Consider the following 18,249-nt stretch of genomic DNA (forward strand, 5'->3'; position numbering starts at 1 on the left):
AGGATTCTGTTTGGTGCCTAGCATGGCATCTGAGAAAAATCAAAGCTGATGGCTCTGACATGTGTGAAGTAGGGGACAGTCCCACTGTAGCTTCTGCTGTTCCTCACCGCCCCCTCCACAGCCCATCGCCATTTCCAGGCCTTGAAAACGGAGTATCCTGATGGGACTTCCAATCATTAAAACGGCAACCAAGGAGAATTCACACAGTAATTTGTTTCTAATAAACTGCTTAAAAAAGTGATGTAAAATTCACATTTGGGCCATTTTGTTTTCGAATCTGTTTGGTTCCACTGTTGCTTGGTTCTTGCCTATTTGCAGAATCTTGCTCCTTGCTGCTGCTTCTGTTCCTCCACTGAAGGGATTTGCCATGTGCTGGTCTTAGTGACTCCTTCTGCTAACACGGATGTGCATGTGCACAGGTCGGGCGGGGGATGGTGCCTTCAGCCTCGGACCTGGACCGTTGGGAATCCTGCAGTAAGAGCTGCTGATGAGAGTCAGGGGGCTCTTGGCTGATTCTGCACTGTCTTTCAAGTTGAGTGTGTATTCCTTTCTGGGGCATTTCTTGCCCCCCTGTCTGGTCCTCCCTATAAAGCTGGGACAGATGGACTGAGAGGCCAGGCCATGTAGCTCCAGGTGCATTCACTCTCCTGCCCTGCCGTTTCTTTGTAGCCCTGACTACCTGCTATGCATTGCCTAGTTCATTGTGTGTCTCCTTCACTAGAAGTGATGTGTACCTTCTGTCAGGGTAAGGATGAGGTTTTGTTCACTGCTGAGCCCTGAGTGTCTTTTTATTCCGATGTAATTAACATAAGTGTTATCTTAGTTTCAGGTGTACAGTACAGTGATGTAACAATTCTGTATGTTTCTTAGTGCTCATCAAGATAGGTATACTCTTGATCCCCATCATCTGTTTCCCCCATCCCTCCACCCACCTACCCTCTGGCAACCACCAGTATGTTCTCTAAATTTGAGAGTCTGGTTTTTCTCTCATTTCTTAAATTCCACATATGAGTGAAATCATATGGTATTTCTTTCTCTTATTTCACTTAGCATAATACCCTCTAGTTCCATCCATGTTGTTGCAAATGGTAAGATTTTACTCTTTGTATGGCTGCGTAATATTCCATTATACATTACTACATCTTGTTTATCCCTTCGTCTGTTGATGGACACTTGGGGTGCTTCCATATCTTGGCTCTTGCGAATAATGCTGCAGTGAACATAGAGGTGCGTGTATCTTTTCAAATTAGTGCTTTTGTTTTCTTTGGATCAATGTCCAGTAATAGAATTATTGGATCATACGGTATTTCTGTGTTTAATTTTTTGAGGAACCTCAGTACTCCATCCTGTTTTCCACAGTGGCTGCACCAGTTTGCATTCCCACCAACAGTGCATGAGGGTTTCTTTTTCTCCACATCCTCACCAACACTTGTTTCTTGCGTGTCTGATTTTAGCCGTTCTGACAGGTGTGAGGTGGTATCTCATTGTGGTTTTGAGTTGTATTTCTCTGGTGATTAGAGATGTTGAGTCTCTTTTCATATGTCTGTTGGCCATCTGGATGTCTTTTTTTGAAAAATGTCTATTCATGTCTTTTGCCCATTTTAATTGGATTGTTTGGTTTTTTGGTGTTAAATTATATAAGTTATTTGTGTATTTGGATATCAACCCCTTACTAGATATATAATTTGCAAATACCTTCTCCCATTCAGTAGGTTACCCTTTTGTCATGGTTTCCTTCACTGTGTGAAACCTTTTTATTTTGATGTAGGCCCAGTAAGTTTAATTTTGCTTTTGTTTCCCTTACCTCAGGAGACACATCTGGAAAAATGTTCCTATGGCCAATGTCAAAAAAATTACTGCCTATGTTTTCTTCTAGATCTTTTTTGCCTATGTTTTATGGTTTCAGGTCTCACGTTTAGGTCTTTGATCCATTTTGAATTTATTTTTGTGTGTGATGTGAGAAAGTGGTCCACTTTCATTCTTTCACATGTAGCTGTCCAGTTTTCCCAGCATACTTGTTGAAGAGACTGTCTTTTCCCCATTGGATATTCTTTCCTGCTTTGTTGAGGATTATTGGACTGTATAGTTGTGGGTTTATTTCTGGGCTGTCTATTCTGTTTCATTGATTTATGTGTGTTTTGGTGGCAGTACCATAATGTTTTGATGATGACAGCTTTGCAGTGTATCTTGAAATCTGAGATTGTGGAATCTCTAGCAAGTTTCTTTTTCAAGATTGCTTTGGCTATTCAGGGTCTTTTGTGGTTCCATACAAATTTTAGGATTATTTGTTCTAGTTCTGTGAACTATGTTGTTGGTGTTTTAATAAAGATTGCATTAAATCTGTAGTTTGCTCTGGATGGTATGGGCATTTTAACAATATCGGTTCTTCTAATTCATGAACATGGAATATCTTTCCATTTGTTTGCCATGTTCAATTTCTTCAATGTTTTATAGTTTTTGGAGTAGGACTTTCACCTCCTTGGTTAAGTTTATTTCTAGGTATTTTATTTTTGGTGCAGTTGTAAGTGGGATTGTTTTCTTAATTTCTCTTTCTGCTACTTCATGATAAGTATAGAAATGCAACAGATTTCTGTATATTAATTTTGTATCCTACCACCTTACTGAATTCTAGTTTTTTTGGTGGAGTCCTTAGGGTTTTGTATACATAGTAGCATGTCATCTGCAAGTAGTGAAAGTTTTACTTCTTTCTTACCACTTTGGATGCCTGTGGTTTTTTGTTTGTTTGTTTGTTTTTTTTCCTTGTCTGATTGCTGTGGCTAGGACTTCCAGTACTATGTTGAAAAGAAGTGGTGAGAGTGGACATCTTTGCCTTGTTCCTGATCTTAGGGGGAAAACTCTGTTTTTCAACACTGAGTGTGACATTTGTTGTGGGTTTTTCATATATAGCCTTTATTATGTTGAGGTATGTTCTCTCTAAACCTACTTTGTTGAGAATTTTTATCATGATTGGATGTTGTATTTTGTCAGATGCTTTTTCTGCATCAATTGAGATGATCATATGGTTTTTATCCTTTCTCTTGTTGATGTGATATATCATGTTGATTGATTTGGGAATATTGAACCACGCTTGTATCCTGGGAATAAATCCCACTTGATCATGGTGAATGATTTTTTTTTTTTTAATGTATTGTTGGATTCAGTTTGCTAATATTTTGTTGAGGATTTTTGCATCTATGTTCATCAGAGATACTGGCCCGTAGTAGTATTTTTTTGTAGTGTCTATCTGGTTTTGGTATCAGGATAATGCTGGCCTCATAGAGCGAATTTAGAAGCTTTCCTTCCTCTTCTGTTGTTTGGAATAATTTGAGAAGAATAGGTATTCACTCTTCTTTAAATGTTTGATGGAATTCATCTGTGAAGCTGTCTGGTCCTGGACTTTGTTTATTGGGAGTTTTTTGATTAGTGACTCAACTTTGTTGTTAGTAATCCATCTGTTCAAATTTTCTTGCTTTCTCTTTTTTTTAAGGTTTTATTTATTTGAGAGAGAAAGAGAGCGCACAAGCAGGGGGAGTGGCAGAGGGAGAGGGAGAAGCAGGCTCCCTGCTCAGCAGGGAGACCAATGTGGGTCTTGATCCCGGGACCCTGGGATCATAACGTGAGCCGAAGGCAGATGCTTAACTGACTGAGCCACCCAGGCACCCCCATCTGTTCAAATTTTCTATTTCTTTCTGATTTAGTTTTAAAAGCTTATGTTTCTAGGAATTTATCCATTTCTTCCCGGTTGTCCAGTCTGTTGGTGTATAATTTTTCATAATAGTCTCTTATAATCCTTTGTATTTCTGTGGTGTTGGTTGTCATTTCCCCATTTCTGATTTTATTTGAATCCCCTCTTTTTCTCGATGAGTTTGGCTAGAGGTTTATCAATTTTCTTTGACTTTCCAAAGAACCAGTTCCTGGTTTCATCATTTCTATATTTTAGTCTTTCATTTATTATTTTATTTATTATGTTTGAATCTTTATTATGTCCTTCTACTGGCTTTGGGCTTTGTTCTTTTTCTCGCTGCTTTAGGTGTAAGGTTTGGTTATTTGAGATTGTTCTCGCTTCTTGAGGTCAGCCTGTATTGCCATAATCTTCCCTCTTAGAACAGTTCTTGTGGTGTCCCAAAGATTTTGGATTGTTGTGTTTTCATTTTCATTTGTCTCCATTCATTTTTTGATTTCCTCTTTGTACCCTGAATGTCTTGACTGGTGCCTGGGATGGAGGAGGCTTTTAATAACTACTTGTTGAATGAATAAGTAGACACTGGAGATACTGCTCTGAACTGTCTCCAGGGGTCAGAGTCCCCGAGGGAGACAGGCAGGTGGACCAACAATGCATGAGGTCAGTACAGGGTGAAACATGAGCCCAGAAGGAGTCTGGGAAAATTCATTTGTTTTTAACAGTGGACATTGATTATACTTGTAATCAAAAGTAATTTTTGAACGTACATCAAAACCACAATGAAGTACCGCCTCACACCCACTAGGATGGCTATTATCAGCAAAATGGAAAACAAGTGTTGGGTGAGGATGTGGAGTTGTTGGGACCTGCTTGCGGCTTGTGGGGTTGTCAGTGGTGCGGCTGCTGTAGACAAGAGTCCAACAGTTCCTCATAAAATTAGTTACCGTGTAACCCAGCGATTCCACTCCTGGGTTTATACCTGAGAATCGATAAGGGGTATTCAAACAGATACCTGGACACTGGTGTTCACAGCAGCCAAAAGGTGGAAACCCCTACCATTGGGTGAATGGATAAAAATGCAAAGTGGACTGTTCTTCAGCCCTAAAAAGGAATAAAATACTGACATGTGCTACAACACAGATGACCCTTGAAAACACGCTGCGTGAAAGGACAGGATTGCATTTACATGAAATCTACAGAACAGGTAAATCCATGAAGACAGACTACAGATGGGTAGTTTATGAGGGGCGGGGCTGCTGGTGTGAGGAGCAGCTGCTTAATGGGTGTGAAGTTTCCTTTTGGGGTGATGAAAATGTTCTGCAGTTGGATGGAGTGATGGTTGGACAATATATTGTGAATACATTAACTGCCACTGAATTACTCATTTTAAAACGGTTCATTTTGTGTCAAGTCAAATTCACTTCCATAAAAAAATTACTGAAAACTTTAAGTCACCACGATCACTTGGACGGGCTACTATGAATGCTAAAGACGCCACGTCCATGAGCGAGTGGGACACCTCCTTCCCCGTGTGGCCGCTGCCTTTGTCTGTTAGGCTGGTGACTGACCTGCTAGCGGGAGCCGAGAAGCACCCGTTGAGGAGTGGGAGTGAGGCCCGTGCTCTTCTCAGCCTCCTTCTGGCCACCTTGCGGCTGGCAGCCTCCTCTCCTGTGCCTGCTGCGTGGACTTCTGCAAACCTGCACCCTGTCCGACTGCTGCAGCCCCGCCCAGAGGAGAGCACTCTTGGGAAAGGGAAACGGCCTCTCGGTGAATGACGGGGGAAGGGAGACGTCCCTGTGCGTTGCGGCTTCCTTACAGAAGTGCTGGGTCGGCCTGTGTGCGGCCTTCTCCTTTGGAAAGAGAAAGAACTACATATCCATGGCTTATGGAATATTGACTTAAAGCTCCTCTGCAGCTGTACTTTCTTGCCTGGTTTTATTCCTGAATTTCTAGTTTTCTTTGAGGTAGTCCCATTCAGGTGCCTTCATGGTTCTGTAAATTCAGCAAGCCTAAAACTGAAGCTGCCTTGGTACTAGGCAGGCTTAGGTTTGAGGCCCGTGTGAGGGTCCGTGACACGGACCACGGCTCAGCACCGTGGTTCCCAGCTGGACAGAGTGGCCTCCACGAAGCCTGTCCCGGGGCGGCCCCGAGGGTTAGGGAGGTGGTGCGGGCCGAGTGCACGTTGTGTTTTGGCGCAGGGCATAAGTGCAAGGTAGTCCTGTTTTTCCGCCCATCCCACTTTCTAAACCACCTCACCATGGTTTGTGAAATCTTTAAAAAAGCCTTTTCTACACCCATGTATCCTTCACCTAATTATGAGTGTCACTGTTAGGTCCCCAGAGACTTAGCTGCTTGCTTTTTTTTTTTTTTTTAAAGATTTTATTTATTTATTCATGAGAGATAGAGAGAGAGAGAGAGAGAGGCAGAGGGAGAAGCAGGCTCCCCGCGGAGCAGGGAGCCCGATGCGGGACTCCATCCCAGGAGCCTGGGATCATGACCTGAGCCGAAGGCAGACGCTTAACCGACTGAGCCACCCAGGCGTCCCAGCTGCTTGCTTTCTACTTGCACCAGTTTGACACTGCTGTTCGCATTGGCTCGGCCTGCTCCCCCCGAACCTGACTGTAAGTTCTAAGTCCCGGACATGTCCCTCAGACAGTGGCCTCGGGTGACCTGGTATCATTGTGAAAGTAAAGGAAGCTGGGAGCAAACACTTGGATTTGATCCAGTTCCCTGCCTGTATTCTTGTCCTCAGTGGTGTGACCGAGACACGGTGGCCTGGGGTCCAGATGAGCCAAATAGCAGTTATCCTTGCTGGGAGACTGGGGACGAGTCGTTGGGTGGGTGGAGTGGGTGGGTGGAGGTGATCCCCGCTCCTGGCTGAGTTGGGAGGGGTTTTGGGTGGCCCGTCCAGCTCAGGGCTGGTCCTGAGCTCGAAAGCCACCGCCTTTCCCTGGGCAGCAGGCAGTAGACAGACGTGGGGGAAGGCAGGCCGGTGGGCGAAGCCTTCGGTGCAGGCATGTGGAGCCGGCCCTGCTGCCCCGCTGAGCCAGCCTGCCTCTCTCCTCGCTGCACATGGCCTTTGGGGCCTCAGCCTGACGTCTCTCATTGGAGTGGCTTGTCACCCATGTCACCAGGTGGCAGGGTACTGCCCTGGGGACCGTAGCCGTCCCGCTCCGGTCTCGTCCGTGCCATGGCTACACGCGTTCGTGGCCTTGCCACGTTTCCGTTTGTCCGCAGTCCTCCCCTCTCCCGGGTGAACTCTGGGCCTGGAAGGCAAGGACCTCGTGCCTCTTCAGATGTCACCGCGGGCACGTTCTGTTCCAGACTCTGCATGGCCCCTGGGAGTGTGGGCCGCGAGTAGCTCACGGGCTCATAGGGAGACAGAGAAGGGAAGACTTTGCACCGAGCATCGAAACTGTGTGCTCCCAGGCTTGGGCGAGAGGGGCGGCGAACTGTAACAGGAAGTTTTATTCCTCTAAGCTCCCGTCTGGAAAGCGGCATGATGGCATCCCTGTGGACGCCCAGCCAAGCCCCACCTGGACAGACTGCTGCGTAACTGGTAGCACACACGCGTCAGAGTTCTGTTCTGGCCACCTCTTGCCTCGCTGCTGGAGCAGGATATTCGGGTCCCCCTCTGATGGTGGCAGTGTGGGGGGGGGCAGTAAGGGCTCCATGTTCTAAGGGATGAGTTGGGTTCCTGGGGGCATCGGGGAGCAGGGTGAGCAAGGAAGTGAACGGGAGCAGGAAGGCAGTGGGTCTCTGGAGTGCGTGTCTTGAGGGGGTGAGTGGTGAAAGGTGATGTTTGAAGCAGGCAGAAGTGAGAGTGGCTGATAGGGAGGGCCCAGGGCCGATGGCCGTGGTTCAGTTGGGCTTTGCTGCCCTCTGGATGTGACCTCAGGTCAGTCACTTGAGCTTTGTGGGTTCAGTTTCCTCGTCTGTGCATCAGGGAGAACAGCAGGACCCGAGCCACACAGCGGATGTCGGGACTGAGTCTGTCCATCCTGGCACGGTGTCTGCTGCTCAGTAAGCACCTGCTGATGCTGTACAAAGGTGCGACCTCGCTCCCAGCTCACCTGGGACTTGACCTTATGGCCAGGTGTGCCGTGTGGGCTTGCTGTTCTGGGAGCTCTAGGAGACTAGGGAGAGGAGCTGGGGCTGCCAGAGGCTGGGCAGGGAGATGATGCAGTCTTGAACCAGGTGTCAGGGAGGGATGGGAAAAGATGCATTACCAGGGGCATTTGAAAGAGAAAACTGGCCCGCCTTGGGACTGGCAGGGTGTGGTGGGGGTGGAGAGGGATGTGGCAGGTCCGTCCTGAGTTTCCCTGGACACCGAGTCATGTCCCTGTGCCTTGAGGGCAGTAGCTGGTTATCAGACAGTCCAGGGCTTGGGACAAGTCTGAGCCAGAGCAAGGACCTGGCGGTGAGTGGCAGGCAGGGGAAGCGCCCGGTCCTCGGGGAGCCGTCCTGCCGGAGGGGATGGCCGGGGCCCTGCACCAGCAGTGTCTGCAGGGTGGGGAAGTGGAGAGCAGCGCAGGAAAGGGACGGACGAGGCAGGGTGGGGTATGGAAACCACGGATCATCAGAACAGATAAAACTGTTAATGGCAGGGAGTTCTGGGAGGAAAACTGGAAAGTATCCCCTGAAGTTGTTGGCAACCTCGTGAAGTCTGTTAAGAGAGGTTTCCACAGCGGGTACACTGGTAGGCAGAAGCCAGGTTGTGAGGTGCTTCGGAGCCACTGGGGTCAATAAGCAGCAAGTGGACACTGCTGCTGTGTTATGAAGTCTGCCGATACAAAGTAGGAGAAATGAGTCGGAACTGGGAAGTGGGTCTCGCGCATTCTCGTGTCCCCTCAGCCCAGAGCCAGCCCAGCTGCGGGAGGTGCGTGGCACTTGTCTGTCCCACGCTCCACGAGGAGACACAGCGATTTCCCGCTCTCACTCACTCCTGCACTGGAGATTTAAGGTAGCAGCTCTTTATTTGAGATAATTTCATCAGGTGAGGTAGTTTTAGTTTCTCAAAAAATTTCTCTCTTTGTTAATTAAACCCAAATTTTCTTTCTAATAGGATTTTCTAAGTCCATTCTCGTTTTACAGCCCTTTTCTTGGGCCTGGAGCTAATGGGCTTTTGCATTGACCTTATTCCTTGAGATTGGAACTGGCAATTATATTCTGATCTCCCCCCACCCTTGATTTTCCCTTTAAGATGCAATTTATTGAAACAAAGAATATGATAATTTAATGGAAATTTTGGTGTGTTTCTAAGTATAGTCAGATTGATGTGATTTTAGGACTCAGATGGTCCCTAAAATGTCGGCTTCTATTTAAGAAACAGCATGGTTTTGTGAACCCACTGGTCCTGCTGCCTGCTACTTTGACATTTATTACTGTGGTCACTCATTCGGTGTTTCATTCATTCATGTATTGGTTCACTCGGCCCTGAGACTGCATCAGACTTGATTTGAGTCTCCCTATCAGTCAGTGGCAAGAACAACCTCTAGAAAACCTGACGCTCAATCTCTGCACAATGAGAGGCAGCTACTGTCCTCCTAATCTGAGTGTGCACTGGGCTCAGGACTCTGGGCCACGCTCTCAGCGTTGGAAGAGGTCAGTCTCTCTCTAAGGGGCTTACACCCTTAAGTTAGAACCTGGACAGGTCGACTCTGGGAGTCACTGTGAAGTAGATCAGCGTGGGGTTCGGTTGGGGGATTGTTATCTGTTGAGGGTCTTAGATGGGGCGGGGCTGCACCCCTGCCTTTCATTAGTGCACCTTCCTTGTCTACATAGTTCCACCCCCATTTAAACAAATTACTTAGTTTGAAAATTATGGTAAAAAATACATAACCTAAAATTCACCATTTTAATCACTTTTCAGTGTACAATTCAGTGGCATTGCGTACATTCACATTGTCGAGCAACCACTTCCACTGTCCATCGCCAGACCTTCATGCTTTTGATTCTACCCTCCTCCCACAATTGAGTAATTTGGCAGTAGTGGCCAGGCTACATAGAGTTTATGGATTACTCTTATTCATTACATATTATGGGACACCTGTGCATTACACACTGGACTCCTGGGAATACAGATCAGAAAAGACAGGTCCAGTCTCTATGCAACTCAGACTAATAAGGAGCACCAGGCCTGGACAAGGTGACAGTGTATGGAGGAGCCTCCTACACAGAGGAAGCAGCGTGGTAGCTGGGGCAAGATGAGGAACTGAGCGCAGCAGGAGCCCGGAACAGGAGAGGTAGGAGGTGTGGTTGGAAAGCAGGTGGCAGGGGCAGCTATCCCTATAGCCTTTTTTTGGGTTTTCCTCCAGTAGGAAACTGAGCATTTCAGTCCTTCCTGATTGTGTGTGGGGTCTACAGGTGTGGTGCAGTATTTGGGGTCTACAGGTGCAGTGGGGTCTGCAGGTACAGTGGGGTCCGCAGGTGCAGTGGGGTCTGCAGTGCAGTGCAGTACTTGGGTTCTGCAGGTGTACGTGGGGTCCGCAGGTGCAGTGGGGTCTGCAGGTGCAGTGCAGTACTTGGGTTCTGCAGGTGCAGTGGGGTCCGCAGATGTACGTGGGGTTTGCAGATGTATGTGGGGTCTGCAGATGTAGTGGGGTCTGCAGGTGCAGTGCAGTACTTGGGGTCTGCAGGTGCAGTGGGGTCTGCAGATGTACATGGGGTCTGCAGGTGCAGTGGGGTCTGCAGGTGCAGTGCAGTACTTGGGTTCTGCAGGTGCAGTGGGGTCCGCAGGCGCAGTGGGGTCCGCAGGTGTAGTGGGGTCTGCAGGTGTCCTGCAGTACTTGGGTTCTGCAGGTGGAGTGGGGTCCGCAGGTGCAGTGGGTCCACAGATGTACGTGGGGTCTGCAGATGCACATGGGGTCTGCAGGTGCAGTGCAGTACTTGGGTTCTGCAGGTGCAGTGGGGTCCACAGATGTACGTGGGGTTTGCAGATGTATGTGGGGTCTGCAGGTGTAGTGGGGTCTGCAGGTGCAGTGCAGTACTTGGGGTTTGCAGGTGCACGTGGGATCTGCAGGTGTATGTGGATCTGCAGGTGCAGTGGGGTCTGCAGATGTACATGGGGTCTGCAGGTGCAGTGGGGTCTGCAGGTGCAGTGCAGTACTTGGGTTCTGCAGGTGCAGTGGGGTCCGCAGGTGCAGTGGGGTCCGCAGGTGTAGTGGGGTCTGCAGGTGTCCTGCAGTACTTGGGTTCTGCAGGTGGAGTGGGGTCTGCAGGTGCAGTGGGGTCTGCAGGTGTAGTGGGGTCTGCAGATGTACTTGGGTTCTGCAGGTGCAGTGGGGTCCACAGGTGTAGTGGGGTCTGCAGGTGCAGTGCAGTACTTGGGTTCTGCAGGTGGAGTGGGGTCCGCAGGTGCAGTGGGTCCACAAATGTATGTGGGGTCTGCAGATGTACGTGGGGTCTGCAGGTGCAGTGGGGTCTGCAGGTGCAGTGCAGTACTTGGGTTCTGCAGGTGCAGTGGGGTCCACAGGTGCAGTGGGTTCTGCAGGTGCAGTGAGATCTGCAGATGTACGTGGGGTCTGCAGGTGCAGTGCAGTACTTGGGGTCTGCCGGTGTACATGGGATCTGCAGGTGTACATAGGGTCTGCAGGTGTATGTGGGGTCTGCAGGTGCAGTGCAGTACTTGGGTTCTGCAGGTGCAGTGGGGTCCGCAGGTACAGTGGGGTCAGCAGGGGTAGTGGGGTCTGCAGGTGTCCTGCAGTACTTGGGTTCTGCAGGTGGAGTGGGGTCCACAGGTGCAGTGGGTCCACAGATGTACGTGGGGTCTGCAGATGTACATGGGGTCTGCAGGTGCAGTGGGGTCCACAGGTGCAGTGGGATCCGCAGATGTACGTGGGGTCCGCAGATGTACGTGGGGTCTGCAGATATACTTGGGGTCTGCAGATATACGTGGGGTCTGCAGGTGTACGTGGGGTCTGCAGGTGCAGTGCAGTACTTGGGTTCTGCAGGTGCACATGGGATCTGCAGGTGTACGTGGGGTCTGCAGGTGCAGTGCAGTACTTGGGTTCTGCAGGTGTACGTGGGGTCTGCAGGTGCACGTGGGATCTGCAGGTGTATGTGGGGTCTGCAGGTGCAGTGGGGTCTGCAGGTGTAGTGCGGTACTTGGGTTCTGCAGGTGCACCTGGGATCTGCAGGTGTACATGGGATCTACAGGTGCAGTGGGGTCTGCAGATATACATGGGGTCTGCAGGTGCAGTGCAGTACTTGGGTTCTGCAGGTGTACATGGGATCCACAGGTGCAGTGGGTCCACAGATGTACGTGGGGTCTGCAGATGTACATGGGGTCTGCAGGTGCAGTGGGGTCCGCAAGTGCAGTGGGGTTCTGCAGGTGTACGTGGGATCTGCAGGTGCACATGGGATCTACAGGTGCAGTGGGGTCTGCAGATATACGTGGGGTCTGCAGGTGCAGTGCAGTACTTGGGTTCTGCAGGTGTACGTGGGGTCTGCAGGTGCACGTGGGATCTGCAGGTGTATGTGGGGTCTGCAGGTGCAGTGGGGTCTGCAGGTGCAGTGCAGTACTTGGGTTCTGCAGGTGCAGTGGGGTCTGCAGGTGCAGTGCAGTACTTGGGTTCTGCAGGTGCAGTGGGGTCCGTAGGTGCAGTGGGGTCTGCAGGTGTGGTGCAGTACTTGGGTTCTGCAGGTGCACGTGGGGTCCGCGGGTGCAGTGGGGTCCGCGGGTGCAGTGGGGTCCGCGGGTGCAGTGGGGTCTGCGGGTGCATGTGGGATCTGCAGGTGTACGTGGGGTCTGCAGGTGCAATGCAGTACATGGGGTCTGCAGGTGCATGTGGGTTCTGCAGGTGCAGTGGGGTCCGCAGGTGCAGTGCAGTACTTGGGTTCTGCAGGTGCACGTGGGGTCCGCAGGTGCACGTGGGGTCCGCAAGTCCAGTGGGGTCCGCAGGTGCAGTGGGGTCTGCAGGTGCAGTGCAGTGTGCTGGCACTTACGGACCGACAGGTACACTATGTCATGCGGTGGGGCTGGGTCATGAGGTACGGCAGTCTGAGAAGGGCTGGAGGAGGCAAGCTGGAGTGGTGTGGAGAGCGCTCCGAACTCCACGCTGCTGGAGCTCTTGCACTTGGCCTGGGGAGGCTGCTGGGGGTCAGGAATGAGGCTTTCTTAGTTCGTGTCCCGGTGTTGTGTGCTTGCTCTGGACATTCTGGTCGCCAGTTTGAGCCGATGCTCATATCTGTGACCTCCGACCTTGCGCTGCTCAGGTATGGATCTTGAGCCTGTTGTGGTAGCCCCGTGGTATGGGTGAATGAACAGTTACGTCTGGGGCAGGAGGACCAGGGAATCTCTGCTACTTGCTGTGTCGCTGTGAGCGAGCCATGCCGTGTCTCTGAGCCCCAGCTTCTGCACCAGTGGAACTGGGCTGAGACTGACGTTGGGTGGTGTGCAGACTGAGCTCACTTTTGCAGGGCGTCCGCGGCACAGTAAGCAGCCTCGGAATGCCTCAGATGACCCTGAGTCACAAAGGTTTTGCTGAAAGGAAGAGTCAAGGAGGATTGAGGCGGCTGGCTTCAGATGACGTCCACCTGGGCTCCCACGGGCTCCTCAGGTGTTGGCTGTGACACGTTTACGCAGTCGTCCTCTGTAAAATAGGGATAGAAGAGCCCCGTGTGACTAAATCAGACCGTGAACAGGCACTGGGCGCGTGCCACGGCTCATAGTGGGTGCGCAGGCACTGGGTGCTCACACTTTGCACTTATTGCTGTCCTTTCAAAACTCAGGACAGCCTGTTTCACTGGTGTCTGCTCTCCTTCGCCGACTCGGAAATGGGGAGGCCCCTTGTTGGCCTGTTGGCTCTGGCTCAAGAAAGAAGCCAGTCCCTCGGGCAGCCGACAGCGTTGCAGTTCCTCGTGTCAGCACAGGGGGGAGCCCGTTCTCAGCGATCCGCTTCTCGCCGCCCTCTGTGGGCTCCTGCCTGGAGGCTGGTTCAGAAATAGTAGTGAGTTTGGGGTGCTCCCCCCTTCCTCGTTTACAAGTAACGCTGGATGTTCTTTGGATTTGCAGAGCGAGAGACCTGATTTCCTTCCTTCCTTTAGCTGAATGGCTTGGGTGAGATTCAGAAGGAGTTCTGGATTTACCTGTGAAGTTCTGCTTTATTTAGGGGCAGGCCCTCCTTTCCCTTGCCTAATATACCTTACCGCAGACGGGACTTGGAGGCAGGCAGGTGGGAGGGAAGCAAGCCTTTGCAGGGAAGACACCCTCGATTGCTGTGGAGTTGGAAACCAGTGTTGGGTGGGGGAGAGGTAGAGTCTTGGACAAGAATTCATGCAGTACCTCAGTGCACAGAGGAGGCGGGGACCTTATTCCAGCAGGCCTGGCGGTACGTGCAGTGATGAGTACATTCAGGCATTTTAAATCTAAAGTGACCTAAGTGTCGTGAGATTTGTCGGCGGGGGGACGGAGAAGAACAGAGAAGAGAGGCTGGGGGGTTCTGTGGTGAATAGAGTGGGGGGGCTCGCTCCCAGCCCGGCTCCCTCCCTTCCCAGTTCTGTGATCTGCTGGGCGTCAGGCTGCACTAGGGCAGGGACGGCGGCGTGCTCACTGCTGCGTCTTGCGTGCCTGGAACTTCAGTGTCCCTGCGACAGTAGGTGCTCTCGCCATGTGTGTTGAATAAATAAATAAATGAATCTGCGGCAAGTCACTTGACTTCCTCAAGGGGTGGTTTGTTGAGTTGTGAAATAACATGAGGTTGGTCCTTGCGTTCAAGTTTAGGGGAAGAAATGTGGGAGATCAGCCCAGTGTAGTACTTGGCACGTGGTAGATGCTCAAATGTGAATTCCGTTTTCTTGGGGACAGTGTGCCTGGGGCAACTGCAGAGAGGATTAGCTGGCAAAATGGGAGGGGGGGTGGTATGGAATTATCAAGTACAGTTTACCTTGGAAGTAACGTATTTACTAAAGAAATACATTTAGTAACAATGTGTATGTCTCTTGTTTCTCCTGTACCAAAAACCATAAACTCAGTGGCTTAAAACAACACACACTAGGGGCGCCTGGGTGGCTCAGTCGGTTAAGCGGCTGCCTTTGGCTCAGGTCATGATCCCAGGGTCCGGGGATCGAGCCCCGCCTCGGGCTCCCTGCTCAGCGGGGAGTCTGCTTCTCCCTCTCCCTCTGCCTGCCTCTCTGCCTACTTGTGCTCTCTATCTGTCAAATAAATAAATAAAATCTTTAAAAAACCAAAAAAAACCAACACACACTTATTGTATTACACTTCTTGAGGTCAGAAGACTCCCAAATGAAAGTAAAGGCCTGCCTGCCTTCTGGAGGCTTCAGGGGAGGGTCTGCTTTCCTGTTCCAGCTTCTACACGCGGTGGCATTCCTTGGCTCCTGGCTGCCTCCTCCACCTGGGATGTCTGTGCTGGGGTCTCTTCAGCAATCTCTGGCTCACCTGCCTCCTTCTTTCCCTTCAGAAGGTCCCTTGTGATTCCTCCAGGGTAATCTCCTTATCTTGGGATCCTTAACTGGATCACATCCGAAAAGTGCCTTTTGTCTGTGAGGGATCCTATTGGTAGGTTCTAGGGATTAGCAGTGGACATCATTGAGGGGAAGCATTATCTGGTCTACCACAACGTGCAAATCTTTTGACCCCAAAATACCATATTTACTTTATTTTAAGAAAAAGAAATGGACTAGTGCACAAAGATGTGTGTATTAGGTCATTTGTCATAACATTATAACACCAGACTTATCAGAAGGAATATAGACCTTCAGTAATAGGGAATTAGTTAAATTATGATATCTGTATAATAGATGACATTAAAAAAGAAGATCCAAAAGGACATATATTAACATGGAAAGGTATCCATGATTAAATAATAAAAGCTGTTACAAAACAATATGAATGATAGGATCCCATTCTTAGGGAATACATGCCTTTGTACATATGCATAGAAAAAGGTCCAGAAGAATATATACACCAAGATGTTAACAAGGCTTATTTCTGTGTTTGGAGACTACAGGCGATTTCTTTTTGCTTCTCCGTGTTTACTCATGTTTTGGCAGTGAAATGTTATAAAAACCCACTTTTTTTTTTTTAAAGAAAATTACTGAATTGAGTGAAAAAGAATTTATGAGCTAATGCAGGTTTGGCATCTGAAAGTTCAACTTTGAACGGATTTTTCTTTGAATTGAATCTTTAGACCCAAATTGGCTGATAGCCATCTCCTTTAGCACTTCAGCGTGTCATGTGGAGTCTTGTTCTGCTCTTGACTCTTTCCAGAGCCCTGTGCTCATTTTGTCATCCACAGAAGGTGGCAGCTCAGCCCTGGCCCCTCACCTGCAGGAGAAGAGCAGGAAGGCTTTTGAAGAGAAAAGGAGTGCTTTTCCAGTTGGGCCGCGGCATAATGGTTTTATGGTCCTTTTATTGGAGGTGCTCTCCTTCCATATTAAAATTTTTTCAGTTCTTTCTGCTTTTCACATTTTTTTAAAAAATGTTTACATGTTTTCTCAGCCATGTCTCTGTTCTGGAGGTACTGTGACAGCCCCCACGTTGTATCAGGGGCTGTACGTTGTTCTTGGAGGTGTGACGTGAAGGTGGCCTCCCTCCGTCCTTCTGACCGTGAGGCCGCACCTGCTGTGGCTTGCAGAGGGCACGAAGGAGCAGAGCCCCATTCTTCCATCCGCCTGCCCCTACGCTCCTGCTGCGGGTACAGGTTGTTTGCAGATTTCTTTCAAGGAATCGTGTGTGTGTGTGTGTGTGTGTGTTTTCTTATATACTAGAAGAAAGAAAATAAATTTGTAATTACAAAATAATTTGACAGTATTTTTGTTTGCGGTGCTAACGAAAGTTTAATGCGGCTCTCTGGGTTCCATCTTTCGTTCGGGCCATCCGTAGCCCTGTGAGGGAAGCAGCACCGTCTTCGCTTCTCAGTGGCAGAAATTGAAGTTTTAGGCTGCTAGGTGATGACGTTGGAGTTGCATAGCTGGTGAGTGTCCAAGTTGGACTGGATGCTCAGGACTCCTTGTTCCCGGGACAGCGCCGCCAGATGTTTGGCTCTGTGAGACAGGTGATGGCCAGTGTTGAGGGCCTCGTGTCACCAGGCCCTGCTCCCGGGACACCCAGCAGATCCTCACAATCACCCTATTGGTGTTGAGTTTTATTCTTAGCATTTGGCAAGGGGGGAGCCAACACTCAGGGAAGGGGACAGTCGTCCATCACACAGCTAGTGGGTTGGAGGCCTGGGCTCCCTGATTCCAAAACCCAGTGCCTTCCTCCTCTTCCTGCATCCCTTGTGGGCCATAAGCACTGACTACTGTGGTTAGCAAAGTATGCCCTGGAGCGTCACTTGCAAAATGGAGGCTCTCAGATCAGCTATTCTAAGGGTTTGCAAGCGTCTCCAAAAAAGCGGGATGTCTTTTTTGTTAATAGTTCATAGCCTCGGGGCGCCTGGGTGGCTCATTTGTTAGGTGTCTGCCTTCAGCTCGGGTCATGATTGCAGGTCCTGGGATCGAGCCCCGCATCGGGCTCCCTGCGCGGCGGGAAGCCTGCTTCTCCCTCTCCCACTCCCCCTGCTTGTATTCCCTCTCTCGCTGTTTCTCTCTCTGTCAAATAGATGAATAAAATCTTTAAAAAAAAAAAATAGTTCATAGCCTCTTTTCCTGTTAGGCATTGCCAATCAATCTGGCAACTGCAGTAAGAACCAAATTATACACTCAATTGGTTTAGCTAGCCTGGTCTTTTGGGCATTGATTGATAGTCGGGGGTCACATGTCAACAGACCCAAAGAAACTTATCTTTTTGGCCAAAGGGTTGCTTATCTAAGGCTTGGAAGTGATTAAAACTGTCATCTGTAAGGTCCCCCAGGGTGCTCTGTGGATCATCTCTTATACTGATGTTTTCTTTTTTCCTAGCATTCATGCAATAGGTGCTCAAGAAATACTGAATTAAAAGAATTTAGTGCAGTCTCTACTGCATGCAGGGATTCTCTGTAGAGCATCCAGACGATGGCTGGGGTAGAGGGAGGATCTCTGCCTGGTCCTGACCAGTGATGGGAGCTCAGGTTCCTCTTTACTCGGACATCCACAGCTTCCGCGCCCTGGTGCCTCCTTCCAGGGCCTGCTTAGCTTTGCAGAAGAGATTCCTAACACGGGGGGGGGGGGGGCGGTCCCCCATGTCTCAGCCTTTCTGTCCTTAAGCTAAGCTGTCCTGCTTTAGAAAGCCATCCAGATCTCCTTGCCCCATGTTTCCTGATGCGAATGTTGGCCCTTCTACACTGTAGCCCCTAGAGCCCACCTTCCCAGGGAGGGAGCCCTTCAGTAGTGAGCTAACTGTTGCATGTGCCGTGTGTTCCCAGTGGAAAACAGGAGGTTTCCCATCCGTGTGGGACTCACAGTCCGTAAGGGGCAATCTCTCAGTGTTCTACAGACTCAGCTAGAAATCTGACATGGAAAGTGGGGCCCGAAGAAGGGAGTGTCATTTCTCCTTGACAGTTGCACTGAATAAAGATTTCAGGTATGTTTATTCACTTAAATACTTACTGAGTGTCTTTCCCATGCCAGCCATGTGCTGGATAGCTGGCACCTAAGGACACTGCGCCTTGTCTCGGGGGCCGGTGGTC

General features: G+C 49.7%; 1 protein-coding gene across 4 annotated transcripts in view; it reads left to right on the top strand.

Moving 5' to 3' along the window:
• Nucleotides 1-18,249, top strand: part of TRAPPC9 (trafficking protein particle complex subunit 9) — a 550,504-nt gene that overhangs the window by 212,987 nt on the left and 319,268 nt on the right. The window lies entirely within an intron of this gene.

Source organism: Mirounga angustirostris, unplaced genomic scaffold, assembly GCF_029215605.1.
Source record: "Mirounga angustirostris isolate CCGP_5_RB_7025 unplaced genomic scaffold, mMirAng1.0.hap1 SCAF_4, whole genome shotgun sequence".
In the NCBI taxonomy this organism is placed as follows: Eukaryota; Metazoa; Chordata; class Mammalia; order Carnivora; family Phocidae; genus Mirounga; species Mirounga angustirostris.